Source organism: Callithrix jacchus, chromosome 8 (assembly GCF_049354715.1).
Source record: "Callithrix jacchus isolate 240 chromosome 8, calJac240_pri, whole genome shotgun sequence".
Taxonomy (NCBI): Eukaryota; Metazoa; Chordata; class Mammalia; order Primates; family Cebidae; genus Callithrix; species Callithrix jacchus.
Window position 1 is genome coordinate 25057784 of NC_133509.1, and position 7953 is coordinate 25065736.

The following is a 7953-nucleotide window of genomic DNA, read 5'->3' on the forward strand; positions in this document are numbered from 1 at the left end:
AAGAAAAGAAAAGAAAAAAGATAACGAAATTCTCAGAGAATGGAAAGATTTTAAATGATCATGGTGTTAACTGGAAAGGTTAATGCTAGGGGCCAAATCTGATAGATGCAAATTTGGAAATAGCATCCTGCCATTAGGTCTTGAATGCACAAGTATCCATGCTTGTAATTCATCAACAGCATTATCCCCGAAAGGTTTGATTTTTTTATTTTCCCCAGAATGATCAGTGGTGTGGTAAAGACTTATTTTTTTAGAAACCACACACATATAAAACAGCTTTTGACTCCTGTTTCTAAAAACATATTTGTGTACATTATATTATATATTTTGTAATATGTATGTATATAAGTGGCCATGCAGCCTCTCCACACATATACATATGCTCTGGTTAACTGGAGAGTTTTGGAACTCAAGTATTAAATTACTATTTTTTTTAAATAGAAAAAGATATAATAACAAAGGTTAAAAATTGGGATAAGGTATTAGGCTTAGCCCACAAAATTTGACCAAACATTTTTTCAAGGATTGAACAATTTCAGTCAATAAATGCAAGGCCATAAGTATAAGCAAACAACAACCACCCCCCGCCACATCCACACACGCGCGCCTTTTACTAAATGTGATCTGTGTCATGAAAATAAAGTTAGATTATCTGATGAGGAGAGTTGATGGTGAAGACTGAGAGTTGCTTAAAAATGTTAGCTCATAATGAAAATCATAGCATAAATGTACGTCATATTTGAGAACATTAATGACCTTCCTTCACCAAGGATGTCCTCCCGCCACCACGCCATCAAGCCTTATTTCATTGGTAGGTTTATTCATGTCGCCTTGTGTGCTTCTGGAATGTAATCCTCCCCAGGTAATCTTTCCAATTTATCCCTAGCATAAATCCACAGCCTAAAGTCTTAGCATGCATTTATACTGCTGTTATACATCGTCCGTACTACAATGATGCCCTAAAGCTGACAACACAACTCTCCAAATAGAAAGAAAGCAGTGTAACGATATTAATCATGCACATTACGTGCCTGTGTGCGCCAGGCACTATGGTTAATATTTCAAATATCTTAACCCCCATAAGTCTTAACAACTGCATGGGGTAGGTGGTATTATTCTCACTTTACAGTGAGAAAACAGGTTTGGGGACCTTAAACCCATGTTTTTCTTACTGCACTTCCATTTCCACAGATATGGGTGGTAGTCTCAGGGCTCGTTGGCTACAGAGGGAATTTGTGTCTCAATAGTCCCAATTAGACACAGGTTTTATTAGTCCTTATGTTTCTTTGGTATTTTCTAGACATCTATTACTATTGTCATTGCTGTAACAGTGACTCACTCTAGCCATCTTTTCCCCTCAACCACCCTTTCCTAACTTGTAATATCTCAGAAAGGTCACCAGCCTTGTTAGAACTTTGGGTAAAAGAAGCATTGAGCAAAGGCGGTGGTGATGGTGGTGGGGGTAGAGGGGTTGAGACTTGAATGGGGAATCTGGCATTCTGAGGAGTCTTATAGGACAGGGTGCTGGAAATTTTTGATATTCTAGGTTAGTTTGTCAACACATTCTGTGACAAACAGAAGGGGTCGGCTTATATATGTGAATAAGATGAGAGAGACATGAAGGTAGGTGTGCATATAAAGAAAAATTGCAGTGGAGAAAGCATCTTAATTCTTATTTTTAATAGATCATGAAGAACACTGAAGAAACGTCAAAGTGAACCAAATCATTGCTTTTATTTTACAAAGGCAGAAAATAAAACACCATTAGGTAAAGAATGAAACATTTAATCCTTTATTTCCTAAATGAAACGCTTTTTTTGCGTGTGTAACCTGTCATATCATGAACCTGTCATAATCCACTCTGCTGCAAGGTGTGTGTGCTTTTATAATTGCGTCAGTCCATCGGCAACGGCTAAGCAGGGGATACCAGTATAATTCGGAAGTCACATTGGCTCAACATGACTCTCCCCGGAAAGCTGATGTGCTGAAGCAACCAGAGACAAATGTTCACACACCCAGAGAGAAACCCTCAGGGACAGATGAAGATCTTATGAAAAAGGATGAAAACCCTTTAAGTGCAAGCAGTAGCTGGCTTAGTGGCCTTCAAAACCACCTCATTCTTGGGGTGTTGATGTATCTGAGAAGCTGCAAGTACAGATGAAAACACTGAGAAGACATTTCACCTGGCAATTAGAAAAAAGCACTCACTGGCTGGGCATGGTGGCTCACGCCTGTAATCCCAGCACTTTGGGAGGCTGAGGCAGGTGGATCACGAGGTCAGGAGTTTGAGACCAGCCTGGACAAAATGATGAAACCTTGTCTCTACTAAAAATACAAAATTAGCCAGGCGTGGTGGCAAGTGCCTGTAATCCCAGCTACGTGGGAGGCTGATTCAGAATGGCTTAAACCTGGGAGGCAGAGGTTGCAGTGAGCCAAGATCACGCCACTGCACTCTAGCCTGAGTGACAGAGCAAGACTCCGCCTAAAGGAAAAAAAAAAAAAAAAAAAAAAGGGGCACTCACTGATGGATACCTCTGTATCTTTCTTTCAATACTGATGAAAATGCTTTCTTCTAGAAGTGACTGATTTCAAGGATCTGTCTCTCAAAGGAACAAACAAAACCCCAAAAGTTTAAGACTGCAAAAGATGGACTAATTTTAGGTGCAAATGCCAGTGAAAATTTAGGATTGTTACTGTACTACATAGGCTACAAAGTTCCAAACCTATTTTCCTTGTCATTTTCAGTGCATAATTTTGCAGAATGCAGTTTTCATCTTTTTAGGTGCAACATTAAGAACTGGTTCAGTCAGAACAATTTTTAGTTTCTCCAGTTTTTTCTACCCGAGTTACATGGGAAGAAAAAAAAAGCAATAGTAACTTGAAGAAAGTGTGAAAACAAAAGTCTTGGAGCAGTGGACAGGTCTGGGGCTGGTAAACGGCTTAGGCAGAGGCACATGTACTGGCTGAACGTTAACAGCCCATCTCTGAACTGTCCTCTGTCAAGGCTGTGGATGCTTCTCCACACATCCTGGCCCAGTGTAGGCACTGTGAATTCAGTACGTCACTAGTGTCAGTGATTCATTCATCACCCGTCTTTTATTCATTTAACAAACACATGAGGACGAGACACTGAGACAGAGTATATAAAATGAAAAGCGCTCACATAATTTTAATTAATAGATTTTATTGTTAGAAGTTTTAGATTTTCAGAAAAACTGAGCAGATAGTACAGAGTTCCCCTATGTTCCTCCCCCGCCAAGCCCTGGCCCCAGGCCTTTATTATTAACATCTTGCACTGGTGTGGTATATTTGTTTAACCAATATTGGCACATTTTTATTTTTTGAGACAAGGTCTCACTGTCACCCAGGGTAGCAGAAGCCTATAGTTTACATGAAGGGTCCTCTTTTTGTTGCATGGCTTCATGGATTTTGACCAATATATAATGTCATGGATCTACTAATTATTATTTTTTTGAGATGGAGTACATCTCCATTGCCCAGGCTGGGGTACAGTGGTGCTATCTCAGCTCACTGCAACCTCCACCTCCCAGGTTCAAGCAACTCTTCTGCCTCAGCCTCCTGAGTAGCTGGGATTACAGACGCATGCCACCATGCCTAATTTTTTGTATTTTTAGTAGAGACAGGGTTTCACCATGTTAGCCAGGATCTCCTGACCTCAGGTGACCCACTCATCTCAGCCTTCCAAAATGCTGGGATTACAGGTGTGAGTCACTGCGCCTAACCATGTATCCACTATTGTAGTATTGTATACAGTAGTTCCACTGCCCTAAAAATCTCTATTCCTTATATTTACCCCTCCCTCTCTCCCACTGAATCTCTGGCAACCACTAATGTCTTTACTTTCTCCAGAATGTCATACATTTGAAATCATATAGTGTGTAGACTTTCAGACTGACTTCTTTCACTTAACAATATACATTGAGGGTTCCTCTATGTCTTGTGACTAAATACCCCAACTCCTCTTTTTTAAATAGCTAGGCCATATGATTTTTTTGGGGGGTGGCTTAAACATTTACTTTGGCGAAATCGACATAAGATTTAAATTTTAACCATTTTGAAGTGTACAGTTTAGAGGCATTAAGTACATTCATTGTATGTACCAATCACCACTAAGCACCTCTGGAAAATTTTCATGATCCCACACTAATCTGTGTCCCTTAAACAATAAATTCCCATTCCCTCCTGTTCCCAGTAACAAAAAAGTAACCTTTGTTCTACTTTGTCTCTATGAATCTCACTACTCTAGGCACTTCACGTAAGTGGATTCATAAAGTATTGTCCTTTTGTGATTTACTTCACTTAGTGTCTTGTTCATCCATGACGCAGTATGTAGCAGAATTTCCTTTGTATGGCTGAATAATACTCCATTATGTGGATATAACACATTTTGTCTATCCATTCATCTGTTAGACATTTGGGTTTTTTCTACCTTTTGACTACTGTGAATAATGCTGCAATGAACATTGGTATACAAACATATCCTCAAGCCCTTGCTCTCAATTACTTTGTGTATATACCCAGAAATGCAGTTGCTGAATCAAATGACAATTCTTTATTTAATTGGAAAATCACCATACTGTTTTCCACAGCAGCTGCACCACTCTATATTTCCATCAGTAATAAGAGTTCCAATTTCTCCACATTCTTGCCAACACTTTTTTTTTAAATAACAGCTATCCCAATAGGTATGAAGTAATATCTCATTGTGGTTCTGATTTGCATTTCCTGTTTAGTGATACTAAGCATTTTTTCAGGTGCTCATTGGCTATCTGCATGTCTTCTCTGGAGACCTATCCAAATCCTTTGCCATTTTAAAAATCAAGTTTTTACATTGTTGTTGCATTTTGGGTGTGCTGGATGTGAAGTTCTTATTAGGTATGTGAATTACATGTATTTTTTCCCACTCCATAGGTAATCTTTTTACTCTGTCGATAGTGTCTTTTGATGCACAAAATTTAAAAATTTTAATTAAGTCCAATTTGCCTATTTTTTCTTTTGTTGTCTGAATTTGGTGTCATATCCAAAAAATCATTGCTACATCCTAAGAGTTTTATGGGTTTAGTTCTCACATTTGATCCATTTTGAGTTAATTTTTGCACATGTTAAGGTTGCAACTTCATTCTTTAGCCATGTAGTTTTCCAGCTTTCCCATCACCATTTGCTGAAAAAAACTATCCTTTGAATAGTCTTGGCACCCTTGTCAAAAATCATTTAGCTACATATGAGAGGGTTTATTTCTAGGGTCTCCAGTCTATCCCATTGGTCTGTCTTTATGCCAGAATCACATTGTTTTGATTACTGTAAGTTTTAAAATCTGAAGGCATAAATCTTCCCATTTTTTCTTTCTCAAAACTGATTTGGCTATTTGGGATTCCTTCAAATTCTATATGAACTTCAGGGTGAGTTTTTCTATTTCTGCAAAAAGAAAAAATCCTAGAATTCTGATAGAGACTGCGGTGAATCTGTAAATCACTTTGGGTAGTGACATATTAATAATATTAGATTTTCCAATCCATGAACATGAGATGTGTTTCCATTTATTTATGTCTTTATTTAAGCAGTGTTCTACAGTTTTCATTGGACAAGCCACTCACCACCTTGGGTAAGCTACTTTCAGTGTGTTTTAATTCTTTTTGATCCTATGGTAAATGGAACTGTTCCTGTAACTTCCTTCTCAGATTGTTCATTGTTAGTGTACAGGAATGCAACTGATTTTTGTGTGTTGACTTTGTATCCTGCTACCTTGCTGAATTAATTAACTCTTAACAGTTTTTTGTTCTTGAGACAGAGTCTCACTCTGTCACCCAAGTTGGAGTGCAGTGGCACGATCTCAGCTCACTGCAACCTCCGCCTCCTGGTTCAAGTGATTCTCCTGCCTCAGCCTCTCGAGTAGCTGGGACTACAGACACGTCACAATGCCTGGCTAATTTTTTTTTTTAGTAGAGACAGGGTTTCACAGTGTTAGCCAGGATGGACTCGATCTCCTGACTTCATGATTTGCCCACCTCAGCCTCCCAAAGTCCTGGGATTACAGGTATGAGTCACCACGTCTGGCCTGCTGTTTTTTTTTTTTGGTGTGAAGTCTTTAGGGTTGTCTACAGATCACACCATCTGTCAACAGATAGGATTTTACTTCTTACTTTCAAACTTGGATGTCTTTTATTTTTCTAGCTCAGGCTACAACTTTCAGTACTGTGCTGAATAGGAATGGTGAAAATGAGCATTCTTGCTTTATCTTAGAGGAGAGGCTTTCAGTCTTTCACCACTGAGTATGACGTCTACTGTGGGCTTTTCATATCTGGCTTTTGTTATGTTGAGGTAGTTTCCTTTTATCCCTCATTTGTTGAGTGTTTTTAATCACAAGAGGCTGCTAGATTTTGTCAAATGCTTTGTCTGCATCAATTGTGATTATCATCTGGTTGTTTTCCCTTCATTCTGTTAATGTGGTATATTATACTGATTTTTGTATGTTGAACCATCCTTGCATTCCAGGAATTGATTTCATTTGGTCATGGTGTATAATCCTTGCAATATGCTGCTGAATTCTGTTTCCTAGTATTGACAATTGTTGAATCAGTGCTTATAAGGAATATTAGTCTGTAATCTTTTCTTGTGGTATCTTTGTCTGGCTTCAGCATCAGGGTAATACTAGCCTCAGAATCAATTAGGAAGCATCTTTCCTCTTCAATTTTTGGGAAAAGTTTGAAAGGGATTGGGGTTATTTTTTCTTGTTTGGTAGAATTCACAAATGAAAATCATCAGATCCAGTGCTTTCTTTTCCAGGATAATTTTGATTACTAATTCAATCACCTTGCTAATTATAGTTCTATTCAGATTTTTAAATTTTTTTCATAGTTCAGCAGTGGTAGGTTTTGCATTTCTAGGATTTTGACGATTTCATCTAGGTTGTCCAATGTATTCTTATAACACTTTTTTGTTTTTTTAGAATCTAGAGTGCTGTCCCCATTTTCATATTTTAGCAATTCAGTCTTTATTTTCTTAGTCCATCTAGGTACAGATTTTTCAACTTTATAGTCTTTTAAAGAACTTGTAGTTTCATTTATTTTTGTTTCTATTCTTTATTCAATTTATTATATCTGTTCTAATCTTTATTATTTCCTTCCATCTGCTAGCTTTGGACTTAGTGTTGCAAAGTTAGACGACATGAGATGTTGCTGTTGTAGCCTTGCTCTGTCCCCCAGGCTGGAGTGCAGTGGCGCAGTCTCCACTCACTGCAACCTCCCCTTCATGGGTTCAAGTGATTCTCCTGCCTCAGTCTCCCAAGTAGCTGGGACTACAGGCACATGCCACCACGCCCAGCTAATTTTTTGAATTTTTAGTAGAGACGGGGTTTCAGTGTTAGCCAGAATGGTCCCTCTCTCCTGACCTCATGATCCCCCCACCTTGGCCTCCCAAAGTGCTGGGATTACAGGCATGAGCCAATCGTGCCCAGCAAACATGTGATTTTTTTTCCTTTTCTGAGATGGGGTTTCACCATATTGGCCAGGATGGTCTCGATCTCCTGACCTCCACCCACCTTGGCCTCCCACAGGTGGGATTACAGGCATGAGCCACTGTGCCCAGCCTTATTTTTTTTTTTTAATGTAAAGCATTTATGTCGATAAATCTCTCCTTTAGCAGTGCTTTTACTACATCCTATAAATTTTGGTATGTTGTATTTTTCTTTTTAGCTTCCCTTGTGATTCCTTCTTTACTCATTGGTTGTGTTAATTTCCACAATGGAGGCTTGATTTGTTGTTCAATGATCCCATCTCAGGTTTGCCGATTCTTTCTTCTACCTGCTCATACCAGCTGCTGAACCCCTCTAGTGAATATTTCATTTATTATACTTTTCTCCTCCAGAATTTCTTTTTATAATGCCTAGCTCTGTTGATATTCTGATTTTGTTCATTTATCATTTTCCTGATTTCC